The sequence below is a fragment of the Equus caballus genome, chromosome 10 (genome assembly GCF_041296265.1).
Source record: "Equus caballus isolate H_3958 breed thoroughbred chromosome 10, TB-T2T, whole genome shotgun sequence".
In the NCBI taxonomy this organism is placed as follows: Eukaryota; Metazoa; Chordata; class Mammalia; order Perissodactyla; family Equidae; genus Equus; species Equus caballus.
Genome location: NC_091693.1, coordinates 1,799,817 through 1,818,633, shown reverse-complemented (window position 1 = coordinate 1,818,633; position 18,817 = coordinate 1,799,817). Strand labels below are relative to the sequence as shown.

General features: G+C 54.1%; 1 long non-coding RNA gene across 1 annotated transcript; it reads right to left on the bottom strand.

Moving 5' to 3' along the window:
• Window positions 1-1,583: 1,583 nt before the first annotated feature.
• Window positions 1,584-5,778, bottom strand: LOC102147718 (uncharacterized). The gene is made up of 3 exons (XR_287793.4): window positions 5,638-5,778; window positions 5,479-5,549; window positions 1,584-2,866 (listed from the first exon to the last, which is right to left on the bottom strand). It is a non-coding gene; the product is annotated as an uncharacterized lncRNA (long non-coding RNA).
• Window positions 5,779-18,817: the final 13,039 nt, after the last annotated feature.

Below are 18,817 nucleotides of genomic sequence, written 5' to 3'. Positions count from 1 at the left end.
GCATCACTGGGCAAGTCATTGAAACTCTCTGAGCCAATTCCGCCTCTGTGAAGTGGAGATGATAAGTTACATTTAACCTCACAGGATCACCGTGAGGATTTCAGGAGATCATGTACACTGAGCACTTTATACGTTAAGTGTCACCCAAACGCCCACTCTCACTGTCATCTGGACATCATGGTCTCTTGGGGCCTCAGCACCAGATACGAAGTGGCACTTGGCACACGTCCTTCTTGTCTCTACAGCCTCTCCGCAGGACTGGTTTTGTCACGGCCATGTTTTCGGATGAGGAGACAGACTCGGGCCGTGGAGCCCTGGCCCAGCGTCACACAGCTTCCATTTGAATCCAAGCTGACCTTGCACTCGACCCACTGGCCCAGACGACACCCACGGTCAGTGCCCTTCAGGAAACCTGCGTTGAGTCCATTGGCTCAAGAGCCCACTGCGGGTGCTCGGGAGACACAGGGCAAACCAGAGTCCCTCTCCACAGACGTCAAAGCGGGGGTGCCCAGGTGACGGGCGGGTTACCGCAGGTGAGAGTTTTTGTTTCCAAGCCCTGCCTTTTGAAACCCCAATAGCTGGCACCTAATGGGACAAATGACGAGCAGGCAGTCGCCCTGGCTCATGTGGGGAGCCCTGCAGCACTCCCCCAGCCAGCTCTGGGATGGGCAGCCTCCTTCCCCCCTGGCTCAGGGGAGCCTGGGAAAATCTCACTGTTGGTCCTCGTTGACACATGTAAGAGTGAGCAATGACTGCCTGGAGGATGGGGCTGCGGGTGTTGAGGATGGAGTCTCATTCTGTTACAGGCGCCCCCACACCAGCACAGAGACATCTTTAAAAACTATGATTGACCATCATACCTTTTGTTTTAATCCAACCACCCTCATAACGGCATTTCTGCACCCTCTGTAAATTCACCAGTGGGGACAGAGCCTACCGTGTCCCTGCTTTCCCTTATGAGAGGCTCTCTGTGGATCTACTGAACCTGGAAGACAGAAGGAAACTGGCTCTCCTCCAAAGAGACAGATATTCTTCACTGGACAATGAAAGGCATTGAACTCATTATGTTTCCCTTTTTTGCCTTGGCTGCCGGGAAGCTCAGAAGTAGCATTAATACTTAATCCTGAATTCAGGATTCCCTCTTGACTTCATCTTTTGCCTCTAGTGATCTTACTATGCCTGTATCACACATGTATCAAACAGATGCTGGCAGGAGGAAGACTACAGGTTTTAGATAACTCTACAAAGGAAGACCTCCTCAGCACCCTCTCCAAGGCTCTCCCCTGCCGTGGAGTCTGGCCCCTACATTCACCACTTTGGCACTCGAGAGAACCCCACCCCTGTCCTCCACTCAGCGGTCGTGTCCTCCACGAGCTGAGCACCCCTCTCCCAGCAGGGCCTGTGCTTCTGCCTCAGATGCTGTGTCTGGCAGCACGCAGGTGTCAGAAAACCTGGGAGAAGTGCAGAGTGAGAGCGAGTCTTCTCTGTGATGGCATGGGGCTCAGCCCTCTCGCGGCCGTGCCTGTTCCCTCTAAAACACGCTTCCCGGGGTGAAGGACTGCCCTCCTCGGGTTCAAAAAAAATGGAGCAAATTTTCCTTTACTAATTTAGTCACATATGACAATAAATCCCAGAAATATGTCTTATGTATATTCCGCATTACCTTTTGCAGACAAATACAAAAACATGGTCAACATTTGCAATAAAATTATCATAGAAATGCCATCTCAAATCTTATTTTCTTTTTTCCAATGTGCATTTCACAAATAACTTGTATTAAAATTATGTTTTACAGAGTAGAAATAGAAAACAAATACCCCTGGTAATTTAAATAGGCATTTGCATAACATGACTAGAACACTTTAGAAAAACGCACAGCATCAGAAAATATGAGTTCAAAAACACTTAAATACAAGTGATTTTAATAAGTCTAATATGAAAAATGCCTTTTGGCTGTATTAATTAGTGAGTTGAAATGTGTTGATCTTGGAATGTTTTCCCGCTGGCAGGTCTGGAGGTGTGTGTCGGGTTCTCTTTCGTTTGTGCGCAGGTCCGCCCCTCATGGGCCCACCGTGGCACTGGCCTGGCAGTGCTTCTGCACGTGTCTGCAGCAAGGTCAAACCTGAGGAGGACGGTGGAATAAGTGTGGCAGTCGCCAAAGGCCTTGGGTGTGTCCCACTTAGGTGTGAAATGGGGCTGAGTGGTTCCCCCACGTCAGAGCCCACAGGCCTGGGTTCCCAGGGGGTGGGCAGGGAGAGACAGAGAGACGGTCTGGCCTGGCCGAGCCTTTCCTGCCGCTTCCTGGGCATTGCAGAGCCCGCTCCCTCCCCTCCTTCTCTGAAAGGACTTGCCCGTGCCCTAGAGTTAGCTTGGGCGTGGACCCTTTGTGGGCTGATTTGCTGTGATGACGTGCTGTGGACCCTATCTTTCTACAGGGCGTCTTTGTGCATTTTTTTTACAGTTCTCTTTTTCTTTCCATTTCTGGGTTGTTCTCCAGTTTGGTACAGCAGGTCAGCTCTGAGTGGGTCCCATGAAAGCGATGGCCTTATGGCCACGAAGCGCAAACACAGCTGACAAGCCCCAAAGCCAGGCCACTTGAAGACCGCTGTTTTTCCCATGGAGGAGTCTGCTGCCACTTAAGGATTCAGGCTCTGTGCAGCGATAGCTCATCAAAAACACGGAAGATGCATATTTATTTCTGCAATTTAGTTGGAATACCCTTCTGAGAACCCGCAGTAGAGGCGCCTTTGGTGCACAGCTTCTGAGCTGTTAAAATTTTCATTCTAGGTCCCCAGGAAACAGTGCATTAAACACGTCGCTGCATCTTCCCCTCGCCAGCTCCCCGCTTGCCCAGCTCTCCCGAGACCTGGTGGGAAAAAGAGAACAAGGGAGCCTTGAGGAATGGTCTGTGAAGGGGGAGGCCCAGCAAGGAAGGTGCTGGAACAAATGGCCCGCGCCCAGCCGTGGTCTGCTCCGCCTAGCGCCCGGTCCTGGGGCGTGCTCTCCATCTGCCCGCCCCACCAACGCTGCCACCAGCTGAGGCCCCTTCAGCTCAGGCGCCTTCTCCGGCCACTCAAGCGGCGTGTGACAGCCGTCACGGACTGTCCAAGGTGGACTTAGGGATCAACCCTGCCATTTGACAGGTGGAGAAACTGAGGTCCGGAGGGGTGGTGACTTGCCTGGTGACAAGAAGCCACGTTCCCTGGCCCCAGGCAGGGCCCTCTCCTCAACGGCTGAGCTGCCTTCAGGAACAGGAGCCGTATCTTTAAAACGATCTTTACTTTAGAACAGTTTTAGATTTACAGAAAAGTTGTTCAGACAGTACAGAGAGTTCCCATATAGTTAACATCTTCTATTACCATGAGGTACATGTGTCATAAAGGAGGAGCCCATGCTGACACATTATTACTAACTACAGTCCACGCTTTATTCAGATGTCCTTGGTCTTTACCTAATGTCCTTTTTCTGTCCCAGGATCCCATCTAAGACACCACATTATGTCGAGTCATCATGCATCCTTAGGATTTTCCAGACTCTAACACTTTCCCTGACCTTCCTTGTTTCTAAGGACCTTGACAGACATGAGGACTCCTGGTCAGGCATTCTGTAGAACGTCCCTCATTGAGGGTTTGTCTGATGTTTTCTCCTGGTTAGACTGAGGGAAGGGTTTCCTGGGAGGAAGACCGCAGAGGTGAAGCGCCATTCTTATCACACGACACTGTCGACGCGACTCGTCACCGTTGATGCTGCCCCCGGAGCACCCGGCTGAGGTCAGGCTTCCACAGTGAAGCTGCTCTTTCTCATCCCCTGTCTCCACACGGTGCACGTGGGGTGGAAGGTGCTCTGTTCAGCCCACACCTAAGGAGTGGGAACTAGAACCCCCCTCCGTGGCTATCTGTGTATCTCTGTAGGGCATCTCCATCAATCATGGGGAATTCTGCACAGGAGCTTTCTCTATTCTCATCCATTTATTTATTTATTTGATAATCATTTATTTCTATCAGTATGGACTCATGGGTATTTATTTTGTAGTTTGGCTTATAATCCAATACTACAGTATTTATTTTGTGGCTCAAATTATGCCACCTTTGGCCATTGGGAGCTCTTTCAGTGGCTCCTGTGTCCCTTTGACTCATTCCCATCATTGTGTGTGTGTGTGTGTGTGTATTTTGAGCACTTTCTTATTTTCTCATACTCTAAGATGCTCCAGGATCACCTTATATATTTCCTATTCCAGACCCAGAATCAGCCGTTTCTCTAAGGCGCCTTGGCTGTTATTTTTGAGAATGGTAATAGAAACCAAGGGCTGGGTATGAGGTGTGCCGTTATTACTGGGGTGTCATTGCCTCTTGACCCCCTCAGCTGACAGAGCAAGGACCTGTGTGTGTACACTACTCCTGCAAATACCCGGCTCTGTGAACAGTTCCACATGCATCTGTCTGCATCTGTATTAAGCTAGACAGGAGCTCACACTGATGTCCTCAACTCTGCTCCAGTCCCATGGATCATTCTAGCCTGCCCTGCTTGCTTGCTGCAAGGCGTTGACTTTCCAGGTGAAGAGTGAGGCTCTGAGATGGAAGTGACCCGCTCAGTCACACCTCAGCTCAGGAGTGAACAGTAGAGCCCATATCGCACGCCTGGCCTGGCCTGGCCTGCAGCAAAGATGTACCCTCCTTGGGCCAGTGGTTGGAGCATGAGGACCGTGTTTTCCTGGTGAGCAGGAGGGGGTGTGGGTGGTCCTGCCCAGGCAGCAAGAGGGCCAGGGCCTCAGGAGGCCGACAGATCAGGAAGTCCCACAGGGGGTCACTGAAAGTTGGTCAGTCAAGAGTCACAGCCCAGGGACGCACACATTTCCACTGTCCCATCACCCTGACCCACCTGGCCCGGAGATGTGGCCCAGGCAAGCCCGCTCTAGCTGATGCTGGCTGTTCCCTGCCCACAGCTCTCATGCCTTAGCGGGCCAGCACACCCCTGCTGGGCAGATGGCCAGACGCAGAGTCTCCACGTCTCATCCCTGCAAAACCTCCACAGCCAGAGGGCCAGGTAACCAGCTCCTCGGGGCCGACAGGATTCAGTCACAACAGCCCGACTCCCCGCCACGGGGCCATCCCGAGGGCTGCGCGAAGCACCTCCGGGCTCGGGGCCTGCAGGCTGCCTGCCTTGTTTGGCTGCCTCTCTGCTCCTTATCCCACCAGCGCTCAGTGGTACTGCCTCCCAAATGAACGACTTACACCACATCCTCATCTCAGGCTCTGCTTTGGGGGGACCCAAACCAGGACCCCAACACCCAAACCAGCCCTTTCTGATTTGCTCTCTGGGGACCAGGCTGCTTCAGGCTGACGGCTCTCTCTCTGCTGCTGGCCGGGCAGAGTGGCTGTCAGAACAGAGGCTCGGGGTCTGGGGCTTCCAGGTGGGCCCAGAGGGGCGGGGGGCTGGAGGTGCAGGTCTGGAGGTCATGAGAGGGTTTAAGCTACTCACCATCTTGCTTGCTCACGTTGGAGAAGTGTTAGGAGTGCAACACGGCCCCCGTGGTCTAGCTGGGGAAGGTTCTAGAAAGGAAGAGGGAGAGATCCGGCTTAGTTCTTTGAACCCTTTGAAAGCCATCCTTCCCACCTTGTGAGAGGGCAGGGACACCACCTGTCAGTGTAGACAGATGAAGCCATGCAAGGTGCCGAGGGATGCTGGAGTCTGCGCTTGCACCTGCAGAGTCCCCGTGACCTCTCCACAAAGCCTCCATCAGTCAGAGGAGCGCTCCGGGGTCCCACGAAGGGCGACGGTCGGCTGATGATAGGTCGAGGTGTGCCCATATGGAGTGGCACACTGGCTGTCCCCCCAACCTGAAGATGAACGGCATTTGTCAGGAAGCTTCCCATGGGCCCGCAAAGATGCAGCTTCTGACTCATCCACACCTCCGCCACGCTCTCGCCTGTCAGAGGCTGCCAGCTGTGCCACCCTGTGCCACCAGCTTCAGAGCCCCTCACCACCTGGCTGACCAGCTGAGCCCCTGGGGGCCTGGCCTGGACCCTCTCCCTGACCTTTGTGCAGAAGTCCACACACACACACACCGTATACACACATGCGTGTGTACACACATGCGGTTACACCCACCCAGCATGCACTAAAACATCCCTTCTGCTTTGCTGTGCAAAGTCTTTTTCCTTCACAGTTGGTCTCTCTGACCAGCCCCACCAGCTCTGGCCCCAGCCCCCAGCCCACAGGTTCCTTTCAGGGGCCTGGCCCCTCTGCTTGTCCCCAGGGCTCTCCAGAGAGCGGCTCAGGGCTCCTGTGAGATTCTGCGTTGACTCTAGAAGGGTTCCCAGGTGTCCTGATTCCCACCATCCTCGTGAACTGGATTAGAGAACCCTTAACAGATAAAGCCTGGAGTCCTCTGTGCTTGTCGGACAGGGAGCAATTATGAGCGAGGTCTTAAGAGATAAGTGCAACAGGATGCCCCAGCCAGGAGCTCAAAGGTGGTTCCAGTGAGGCTTTCCAACAATACCCAGCCGCAGGCGGAGCGATTTCCCTGGCTTTGGACGCTGAACTATGAGCCTCTCAGTGAAATCTTTTCATATCGGGATAAGACCTGGGTAGCTCTTAATCCTTTAATTCTACCAGTTGGCCAGGAGCTAGAATTGGATTTGGAACCTAAGGGAGGGAGAGGGGGAAAATGAACAGAGGAATTTAAAACTCTTCCAGGCTGGGCCAGCTCCCTTTTCCTGCCCCAGCCCAGGCAGGGATCATGCCCGCGGGGCAGCTGTGGTCAGGGTGCCCCTGGCCTCCCCTCCACAGAGAGATGTCCAGACTGGGGGTGTCAGGCCGGGGACGCCAGGGATCACTGAGCAGAGGGTCGGAGCCAAGCTGGGAAGATGGGGAGGTCTTTTAGTGAGAGATCCCTTTGCTCATGGGGTAGAGGCGGTGAGGTGCTCCACCCATATTGGCCCCCCAAAAGTAGGGATAATGAAGATCATCTTTGTCATGGGCAACAGACGCTTCTCTGCATCTCTGTGAGTGTTGTACAGAAGCATCTTTGAAGAGTCAATAACCAGGCAAGTGAAAAGTGTGCCCTGGTCACACCCCTGCGGTCCAGGCAGAAGCCCCCACCCTCTAGCCAGCCTTCCACCCCCGCTCCTCCCAACACAGTGCCACAAGGAGCCGCCACTGCCTGGAGCCGCAGCACCTGCTCCCCGGCCCGTTGGCAGCCTCACCCTTGGCAATGTGAGGCCAAGGAGGTCTCCTTCAGAAAGAGGAGTCGGGTGAGCAGGGGAGCGAGTTGGGAGGATGGGCCAGACGTCCCACAGGGAGGCCCTGAGCCCTGAGAGCCTCACGTTGGAGTCACCGATGTGACGCATCTCCCTGGACCGTCCTAAAGCACGTCCCAAAAGCAGAACGGACGCCACGACCATGGCCTTGGGAAAGGCGTCTGCTTCAGGTTTCACTCACTCATTCATTCATTCACTCAGTCAGTCAACAGGTGCGTGTTGAGCTCTGCAGCCGACCCTGGGCTCCGTGCGGGGCAGGGCGAGGGGCAGCTTGGTTCCTGCCCTCCAAGAGACCCAGTGACCAGAGGGGAAACAGGTGGGAGTCGCCAGTTACACAGCAGCATGAGTGCACTGGACAGAGGGAGCACTGGGGTCGCGGGAGCACAGAGGAGTCAGGGGCCCACCCAGACCGGGGGCAGTCACAGAAGGCTTCCAGAAGGAGCTGAGTCCTGCCAGTGGAGCGGGAGCTGCCTGGTGAGAAGTCATCCCACTCTCCGTCTGGATCTTCTCCTTCTCGTCCAGGAGCTCTGGGGAAGAGGGGTGAGGAAGGGACAGAGTAAGAATCCGTCCCTGGATCCCCGGAATAGTAATGAATCAAAAGCCAAGGATTACGACTCTGCCCAGACATTCTAAGCCAGAAACTCAGAAGGGAGGGGGCTAAGATGGGAGCCAGGTCCTCAAACCCAGCAGGGAGACACCTGCCCCAGCGGAGGCCTATGACAGGGAGGTTGAGGAACGGCTGTTCCCCACAGAGGGACAGGTCTGGCCCAGGCCCTCCAAGGCCTAGGATTCAACACACGGACAGCTGCATCCCCACTCACACCACTTGCCCCTCCCCGCCCCAGCCAGCCCCCTACCCCACCCTGCACGCCCACCGGCCCCGGGCCCTGGGGGACCATTTGGGTAAAGGCAGCTGTCCCCCCGTGCTGGTTATTGATTTAATTTCTGTTTACTTCGCTGTAAGCTTAATTTGCTGTGTTAATGGCATTTTAATCCACTTGCCCGTTGCATGGGGCTGATAATACCACACTTTTGTGCTGCAGCAGTGACATTTCTCTGCATCCCGGTCCTTCGGCGGGTGGGGCCAGGCGTCATTCCCGAGAGTGCTCCCCTCCCCTGCCCACGTGTGACACCCACGGCCAGCCTCTGAGGATGGGAGACGTTGCTCCCTGCTGTCTGAGTCTTCAAGAAAGCCCTCTGGAGCGGAGGGGGCTGTCACTGAGCCCAGAGGGACATGGACTGCTCCTGCGGCTGAGCTGTGTGGGGGTTCAGGCAGAGAGAGTGGCCCCAGGGACCCGGGCCTGCCTTGGTCAGACGTGGCTCCCTGGTGGGGGTCAGCCTTGAGCAGGGTCTTTGAAATCAAAGACAGAAACAAGCCAGACCAATTGAGGGATTCCAGAAAAATTTAGCCAAATCTGACTCCTCCATCTGAGGTCAGACTCTCTGTTAGCTGTGTCCGTGCCCTTGTCCCAAAACACCGTCCACCCTCAGGATGGTAGCAGCTTCTGCCTTTCTGTGAGTCATGGACACGTAAACAGGGGCACCGTGGGAGGGGTGCCGGCTCGGGCCCAGAAGGTCTGCGTGGAAACCAACAAGCCATCAGTTCCACATCTGGAGATGGGGATTCAATCAGCCAGGCCAGCATCCAGACTTGAGGTGACCTAGGCCGTGCTGCGTAGACCCTGAGCCCTGCCCACGTGGTGGTCACTGGGGCAGCGACCAGGAGGGATCCCGTGGGGCAGACCTGGACCTCTGTGATGCCCACGGCCCCGAGGCAGGCAGAGGGCTGCCTTAATCTAGGGTCATGGGCTCTGCACCCGGACTGCTGTCTCAGTGAGCCAGAGATTGGCCCCTGACCCGAGGACCACCCCCCATGGGCGTGGTGGTGGTGAGAGGGCCGCCTGCCAGCGGGTGCTGTCCCTGGAGAGTGAGCAAGGACCCGCACAGCCTCTCTGTGCAGGAGGGGACGGTGCTTGCGAGCATGTCCCAGGCTGGGCACGGAGCTGGGATCCCCGAGACACGACCGAAAGGTGACAAAGTCAGACGAGGGGGCCTGAGGGAGCATCTGTGAAGCCCCAGGTCCCAGGCAGTGGCCCAGGCACTCTCCTTGTGTTGTTATTGTTAAGCCTTGGAACAATGCCATGGTTTTCTCCTTGTGTGGAAAATGTAAGTGCAGCCCAGAGGAGGCAGGCAGCGCCTCGGGGTCCTACAGCTGGGCCGGCACAGTGGGCAGGACCGGATGTACTTTTCTCCATCTCCCTGTTTGGACTGTGGGGCCCTCATTATAGGTGTATGCGGCTTGCACACACACACGCACACATGCAAACACCAGACACCCACCTACTGCCCAGGTGCTCGGCACTCTGGCAGAGGGGCACTCCCAGGGCTGGGGCCCAGGCCGCCCCTGGTGGTGTCACTGCTCATTGAGGTACATAGCCTGTAATGACTCTGGGCATCTCCGGGATTAATGGCCCTCAGCGACACCCTGGGCCATTAGGCACCAGGAAGCCCCACACCTCAGCGGCTCCTGCTCAGGTGGGAGAAGTTAGAGAGCTAACAACAGTGTCTAACAAGGAGGGCAGTCTCAGGGGAGCGCCTGTCTGCGCTGGTCGCCAGCTCCGGCCTGAGGACGAAGACTGTGGTCAGGGCAGGGTCGCCACCTTCCCAACCCCTCCCTCCCTCTTCTAGAGGCTTCTGTTTGGACTTTTCCTTTGGAGTGTTCATGTGTGTGTGTCTGTGTGTGTCTGTGTGTGTCTGTCTGTGGGTATCTATGTGTGTATGTGTGTCTCTGTGTGTCTGTGTATCTGTGTCTGTGTGTGTATTTCTGTAGGTGCATGTGTGTGTCTCTGTGTGTCTGTATATTTGTGTCTGTCTCTGTGTGTCTGTGTCTCTGTGTGTCTTTCTGAGGGTGTCTCTGTGTGTGTGTCTCTGTATGTCTGTACACCTTTGTCTGTGCGTATCTTTCTGTGGGTGTCTGTGTGTGTCTGTGTCACTGTGTCTCTGTGTCTGTGGGTGTCTATGTGTGTGGGTGTCTGTTCCTGTGTCTCTGTGTCTGTGAGTGTCTTTCTGTGGGTGTCTGTGTGTGTGTGTCTGTGTCCTTGTGTCCCTGTGTCTGTGGGTGTCTTTCTGTGTGTGTGTGTCATTCCGCGGGTGTGTGTGCGTGTGTGTCCATGTCTCTGTGTGTGTGTGTGTGTGTGTCTTTCCGTGGGTATCTGTATGTGTGTGTCTGTGTCCCTGTATCTCTGTGTCTCTGTGTGTCTTTCTGTGGGTGGCTGTGTGTGGGTGTCCCTGTGTCTCTGTGTCTGTGGGTGTCTTTCCATGGGTGTCTGTGTGTGTGTGTCTGTGTCTGTGGGTGTCTTTCTGTGGCTGGCTATGGCTGTGTGTGTCGCTGTGTCTCTGCGTCTGTGGGTGTCTTTCTGTGGCTGGCTATGGCCGTGTGTGTGTGTGCATGTGTAAGCTCTCCCAGTCTCACCTCTGGAACGTCAGTGCCTCCTTGCTCTGCCTCGTGAAGGAGTGTCCCCTCCGCCCACTGACGGCCCCTGGTGGGGGGGGGGGCTCCTCTGGTGACCACGCTGCATCTGGACCTCCCTCCACTTCCCTTTCCTGCTCCAGTTTGCACTTCATGCAGCCCTGCATTCCACATGCGTTTCTGAGCACTTACGGAGCGCCACGTGCCCTGCGAGGCCCTGGGATTGGGTGGAGCCTGAAGCTGAAGAGGCCCTGCCCTCATGAAGCTTGCAGTCTAGAGCGGGGAGATACGGAAGGACCGTTAACGCCAGAATATAAGGAAAGGGGCTTCCCAAAATCGTCCTTTACAAAATGGGGAGTGGCCTTGCTCTTGAGTCTGCAGTTTCCTGCCGTGTTGCCAGCTCTGTTCTCCCTTACTTTCTGCTTGAACGTAAAGGCAAGACATATTAGTCCCACAGGGCTTCAATCGATGCTAATTTTGGACGCTCATAGAAGTCACCCGATGGCATCAGTAAAAAACCAAAAAGGCAAAGAAAATGAACAAAATAATAATTATTCCTGGGGAGGCGTGATCTTGCACTTGCAGGCATTCAGTGCTGTCAGGAAGCAGCCTTTAAGGTCACATAGAAAGTGATCTGGGGGGCCAGCCCGGTGGCGCAGTGGTTAAGTTCGCACGTTCCGCTTCTCAGCGGCCCGGGGTTCACTGGTTCGGATCCCGGGTGCGGACATGGCACAGCGGACATGGCACCGCTTGGCACGCCATGCTGCGGTAAGCATCCCACATATAAAGTAGAGGAAGATGGGCACAGATGTTAGCTCAGGGCCAGGCTTCCTCAGCAAAAAGAGGAGGACTGGCAGTAGTTAGCTGAGGGCTAATCTTCCTCAAAAAAAAAAAAAAAGAAGAAAGTGATCTGGAAAGTGGTCATTTAATGGCCAACACATGGCAAATGTGCTCAGGGCTTTGGACACAATTCTTGACAGCATCCTTCGTGGATTCAAACCGCCCGCATCCCACAGATCAGCGGGGCAGGCCTGAGAAAGCGGTCCTGAGGTGGAAGGCACCGAGGGTGGAGGTGCCCGTGAGAGTTTTGAGACAGTTGATCCCTGGTGTGGGAGAACAAAACAGTGTGCCTACATGAGCTCAGAGCATGTGTTTTCAGACAGGTGTTGCAACATAATAACTGCTACAAGGAGGAATTGAACTATTTTGACTATATCCTTAAAAATCTAAATATGCAAGCAGGACCCCCCCCCCCCCCAGAAAAAGTTCTCATCCTTTCATTGGGAAAATAGGGGGTCTTCTTGTATTCAGATATGAAGGCACAAACAGTAATTACATAACAAGTTATTTAATTAAAACAGTGACACATGCTGCCAAAGAGAAGCGCAGGGCATTCTGAGACCCGAGGAAGACATCTCTAAAGAACTGCTGCCTGAGTTGGCATCGATGGAAGGAAGGAATTAACTGGACCCACAGAGGTGGCAAGCAAGGGCCCTCGGGGCGGAGAGAATGGCAGATGCAAAGGCCCTGTGGAGAGGAACAGGAAAAGGCCCTTCTGTGGGAGCCCAGAGGACGAGAGGCCAGATCTCACAGGGCCTCACAGGGATTCTGGCCTCTCCCGGGGGCAAGTGGGAGCCGTTAAAGGGTCTTACCCACCAGGGTGGAGTGATCCATTTCCATTTTAAGAGATCGTCCCACAATTGCTACAATCATGCTCTCATTACCTGTTTCAACTAAGTTTTTCCTGAAAACTGGACTCAATTCCCACGGCCGGGGGTCTCCCCTCCTTCACAACAGGGCTGAGCGAGCGCAGATGCTGGGGAGTCTGCAGGTTCTTGGGATTTGGAGCAGAGGAGGACGCTCCAGTCTGGAAGGGACGGTCTTTGTCCATGACCTCCTGACGGACAAGGAACAGCCCCATGACACTCTACAGCCTTGCAAAGCTGCCCAGCACCAGCTTCAGGCAGGCAGGCAGCTCCTGCACCCCAGCAGACCCCAGGGACAGTCTACCCCAGCCCTGCAGCCGCCTGACACCCCTGTCTAATCTTTCATCACACAGCACGTGGGGGTTGGATCCTAACAGTGCATAAGGTCAAATGAGAGCAAAGTCAAAATTTCCCTTAAAATCCCTTGTGAGGCCCAGCCAGCGTCTGGGACAGATCTCCTTTCCTCCCATTAAGGCCCCGATGACGCTGGCGATTGCGTACAGGAGCACGTTGTATGACAAACGCCTTTAAACCCAGGCATCTCTGAGCTCTGTGAGACGCTCACAGTGTGGGAGGCGTGGAGGAAGTGGGACCCACCGGGGAACCTCAGACTCTCAACTGCCGTGCACTCTCACCCCGGAACATGTGCCCACGAAGAGCACGGGCCAGCAGAAGCCACCGCACACTCTGAACTGTCACCTCCATCCCTCTCCACTCCAGTCCTAAAGTGGCCTGTGTCGCGGCTTCCACCGTGCCCCCCACTCTCCAGCTGATTGGAGCTGCGCCTGGGCGCGAGCCAGGAATGGCGGGACCCAGGCACACGGGGTCGGCCCCAGGCCGCAGGAGATGACCCCAGCAGCAGCCGATCTCACCCCAGGCCAGGCCGGTGGGCAGTGGACATGGGGGAGGCTGCAGAGCAGCTGGCCACCCTGGGCGGGAGGCCTCCACGCGGTGGGAGTCAGATGCTCCGTGTGTGACAAAGGGAAACTCCAGTGCGCTTCACGGCAGCGCCTCCTGCTCGGGCCTGCCCTGCGAGAGCCGGCTGCCCCAGCCCAGGGAGCTGCTGCGCTCTGTGTGCGTGCTCCCCAACGGGAAAGATTACCTCGCATTTTATTTACATTTTCTGATGATGAAACTGGTTTTCAAAATGCCCCTCGCCGTAGCGCGCGCGGCTGCGGTACAGCGCGTGCACAGTCGGGGCGGATGGGGGCCCCACTTCACCTCATCTCTCCTTTCCGCTTAAATATTATGCCACATCCTGATTAATACCAGACCAATAAAATCATCTCCACAATCTGGTTAGAGGCTTTTGTCTTCCCAGATGGCCTGCAATGTTAATGTGTGACAATTTCAACAATGAACTAGGACTGTTTTATGGAACCAACATTTGTTCCACTGCTTTTTTTTTAGACTCAGAATTTTGACACAGATGGTACAAATTACTCAAAAAACAGAAATGTTCATTTAGAAGGCTTAAATATGTGGTTTTACTCAGGCCATCAGAATATTTTACATTCGCAATTCAGTAAATTTACTAACAACCCTGCTATAATTAAGGTCTGCAAAAAAAAAAAAAATCCCCTTTCTCCAGCTTTTTATATCTATAGAGTTTCATTAAAGCCAGGAAAAAAATATTATTATTTATTCTAGTTGTGCAATGTTCTTATTTCCTCGTGACATACATTGTTCGCCTCTGCTTTCTGTTTCCTCGTGGCTCCTAATTGCTGCTGAGGACAAGGAGGAAGGAGCGTGGCTAGCCTGCCGCCCGAGGGCTCGCCCATCACCCCATGGCTCAGGTTTCAGCTCCAAGTCACTGATCTCCGTTGTTAGAGCCAGGACATCTGCTAGAACCTTCTGCACAAGAAGGTGAGCTTGTCTCCTTGCACCTCCATTTAGCATCTCTGCAAGGGCATACCCCACAGCACAAGGCTTTCCTCAGCTGCAATTAGTTCTTTGTTTCCAAATGGACCAGGTCCGCCTCCCGGTATCAGGAGACAGCAACCCTGTTGTTGCTGCCACCTCGCATCAGAGTGCTTGTTCTGGGACAGGCATGGTGCAAACACTATGCACAGGCATCTCGGCTTAGTCCTCTCAGCTGCGCACCCCACGAGGTACACAGGTCTCCATTTACACCTGGGGAAGCTCAGGCCCAGAGAGGTTACGAGAAGGTCAAGGCCTCACGCCACGATCACCTTAGGAGACCAAGAACACCAATGATTAATGAGAACCACGCAAATCAACACGGTGTTTTCTGAGTGCTTGCTCTGTGCCAGGCGCTGCACAGTCCTTTCCGCATGTTATCTCACTTAACTCTCCTTCTGAAAGTGTGGGGACTGAGCCTGAGAGGGGTTAAGAGGAAGGGCAGTGAAGCTCCCAGGGTTGGAGGTCCGGGAATCCATGAGCAGGTGAGGGGAAGGGTTTATCATGGAGACAGCTGGGGGCGGGAGCGAAACCTGGCTGCCTGCTGGGGCGGGAGGAGGCCAGCGGAAGGGGGGGCTGCGCGCTCTCAAGGTCACCTGGGAGAAGCAGGACCCTGCCCTGCCCGCAGCTCCCCGCACTGGACTCTTCCCCGGCCCTCAGGCTTTCCCCAGTGCTGCCAACCGAGATGGCCGCTGCCCCACATACAAATGAGCGCGTGTGGAAGACCTTGCCATCAGCGACGGGAGCACAGGGTCCTGGTCTGCCCAGCCTTGCCCTTGCCGAGCCCAGGACTCAGAGCCTGGAGAGTGCCACGCACACTGCAGGCACCGACTGCTAAGAAGAACGTATTGCAAAATGGAAGACACAGGTCATGGCTTTTCCCGTGTGACTCAGCCCTCTGAACCTGGAGGGGCTTTCCCGGGCCACTGTGTGGGGACTCGGGCTGGCTGCACGGAACGCTCTGTTCCTGGTGTCTGGGTTGGGGCACTCGGCAAGCGTCACCTGCTGTTGGTCTCGTGATTACAGTTATTCTGTTAGAAGTCTGAAAAGCCCACTAGAGTGATCAAATCTGTGACATTCCTGGTCCCAGGGGAAGGTCTGGACTCCAGAGAAACACCTCAATGGTGTTCCCTCTTCCAAGCCTTGTTTTGGGGGCTCCTGAATGTGCTCAAGTCGATCCTACAAGACCCTCCAGGCGAGCAGACTCATCTTGGTTGCATTTGTTATTTTGTTGAGATTGAGTTCAGGAAAAATGCTTCTCCATCCAAAACCTAAACAGCACGGGGAGTCCTTGTCATTTCTCCCTGCCCTCAACTTGAAGATTTGTCTAAGTGTGTTCCAATAGGACTTTTCCAATAATGGTGATTATAGTAGAAGCAACGTCAGGGTCCGGCTCGCTAGCTTGCCTTACGCACCAAGTAGTACCCAATTCCATTTCTGCATTGCGTCCTGTTGTCCAATTGTGTAACAGATAATTTATTTCAACTTTAGAGTAAAAAAGAAATGAATGCATCAACCGCTGTGGTCCTTTGCAAACCCTCGCAGTGAGCACCACACTTTTCTGTGCGAGCCTTCAATTCATCAGAGCTTTCCACTAGCCCTGCCAACAGAAAGTGCATTCTGAGTTTTTAAATGTTGTTTCCATTAAAATCAATCCGTCCTCACAACTAAGGCAATAGTCTCACCATTTTTGCCGTTATGAGCTAAAGCGCCCTAATATATTGACAGCTGTCCTCAACAGGACGACACGAACGGAGGGGCGGGCCTGAGACTGAATGTCAGCGCCGGGAGCAGGCTCCTTTGCCGAAAGGCACCTCATTTTCATACCCCAGAAGGCATTCAGTACACTTTTTTTTTGCAATGGCAACATACAGTAATCAATGTTTTGCATATTACAATCAATAACACACTTAAATGTTTAAGTTTTGCATTCTTTTGCAATAAATATTGATATGTTACAAACTCTGTAAACTGCTCATTGGACTTTTTGTTTGCACTGTGTGCTGTATCATTCAGCAAATAAGTGAGCTAAATATTGTTTGTTACAAAACAGATGTCAAATAAAATTATGCCATATGTGCTATTAAACACTTTTCTTATTTTTTTTTTTCAGCAAAACCCAAGACTTATTTCAGAAGTGAATGTATTTGGCTTTTCAAGGATTTGAAGCATGAAAGCAACATCTTTGAAATATTTTTAAACCTGCTGGCTTTGTGTAATCCCGTTTTGTGAACTAATTCTGAATCGTATTATAGATTTAAAATTAAAAATATAGATAGATAAATAGAGACACGGATACATAAACGACAATCTAGGGGTTCAAATTAATCCAGTGTTGCAAAAGCGAGGGAAAATAAAGAAAATCCTGTGCAAAAAAATTAAAAATTATAAATAAATACAAACATATAGAGAGAGGAAATTAGAAGAGTTTTTCTCAGGAGCAGAGACCTTGAGCACAGAAGAGAAAACATCCTCAACATTGCCCTGCAGAGTGGTTGAGGCCTGTTGGAGATGTGGGGGCACTCAGGGGGTGTCTTGGTCCAGCTGGCTGAGCCGGGTGCTCTGAGGGCTGGGGGTGGGAGAGGAAGAAGGAGCGGGCGGGGCTCTCGCTAACTCTGAGAGGGGCTTGCAAGGCCAGGAAGGAGCTGGGGGGCGGGTGCAGGGACAGGTCAGCCTGGAGCCATACCGGCCAGCGTCCCCACAGCAAGCCCGCCGAGCCTCCTCCAGCCCAGCCCTGGCAGAAGCGTCTGCACTGGATGGCTGCATCTCTCAGCCTGGGAAGTGTGAAATAGGAAACAGAATGCGCAGGATGCAAGAAACATGTTGCTAAGAGCCACCGAGTGAAACAAAATCTGGAGGCCCCAGCAAACTGGCGTTGGCCCAGGACCCTGACACTGTCACTCACAAATGGAGGCAGGACACGAAAGGCTAAGCTGCCAACCGGGCTGCTGGGACAAACTCAGGGGGCAGTCTTGGCCCCTGGCTGCAACGCTCCTGCGTCTTCAAAGGATGCCCTGGCTTTCCAGCATCCGCCTCCACCTGGAGCCTTAGAGGGGTCTGGCCAGGACACAACCCCCACAAGAGGGCCAAGACCCCTTTCTACCTGGGAGGGCCTGTGGGGACTAAAAGCACCGTGGCACCTTGCTGCCTCCAAACCACCTGGGCCCCTCAGAGACAGCTGTCTCTGCTTCCCGCCCGGCTGGGGTGTCAGCCTGCATCCCTGTGGCGGACTTCTCTTGTGGGCCAGGAGCCATGGGACACCCTCTCACCCAGCCTGCACCAGAGTGGGACACACATGGGCAACCTGAATATATGGAGGAATTGAGGCCTTTGGGGTCACCCTGACCAAAGGAAGACAGTGCCGATGGGCAAATATGTCCCCATTTTGTTCCCCTAGGTGGACAGTGGAGAGCTGGCATGTCACGCACCTCCTCAGAGGGTCCCTCAGGACCAAGCACCAGTGGCCCATACTCAATATGGCATCCCTGTATGGGCTCTGCCTTCTTCCCCACCCCCAGTCTCTGGGCTCCTGTCTGATGACTACCTGTGCACTCAGGCTGTGGCCTCAGGCTCTGCATTCCAAGGGAAACCAGGGTGAGACTCTCCCCATATCCACCCCCTCCCGATTTTGTGCCCTAGTGTTCCTTTGAGTCCTTGCCCTAAGGATAGCATTTGGCAAGGGTCCAGGCCCCAAGCACGTTCTTTTTGGACTTGATTGGTTGGCAGACTTTTTCTGGGACTGATGGATCTGTGTGAAACAGATGGTTTGTTTATTTAACTGATGGCTGCTGTCCTTTTCAGGTCTTCCTAGTCCATTAAAAGCAATGTCCTTCAATTGCTAATAAGTGATGCCCTGCAATAGCAGCCCTGGGAGCAATGATTCCTGAGTCTAGACCCTGCTTGGGGGCCCAGAAGTGACCCCTGAAGGGCCTTGGCAGCCTTGCCTCACAGCATAGACCCTCCAGCCTGGACTCTGGACCATAGCGAAACGTAACACATCTCCTTATATCTCCTTCCTTCCTTCGTTTTTCAGTCACTAGGGCCTTTTTGAGCCGCGTGTGTCCAGCCCCAGGCCAACCTTGAAACTTCCATCTGGAAGATGACAGGCAAGAATACAGATCCCAAGTCACAAGTGACCCAGGTGAATGACAGAGTTTTGTCGTCAAACCTCAGACTCTAGGGCTGGAGTTGCGGGGAGGGCCTGGGAAGAACAAGGAGGCTCTGCTTTCTCCGGGAAGTGGCAGGACCCGACCGTCCCAGGGTGAAGGTCCAGCCAGGCACACGGCAGGCAGGCTAGCCCCGAGGGGCGGACGGTGTGGGGGGTCTCCCGGCCCCAGGGGCATCTCAGGGACCCCATCTGTGAGTCCCCGTCACAGCCAGCACCTCCCATGTGGCACGGAGGGAAGCAGGCTCACCCCGCACCCCTTCCTGGCCCCCTCAGGTGCTCTTTTTGGTCTCCTGTC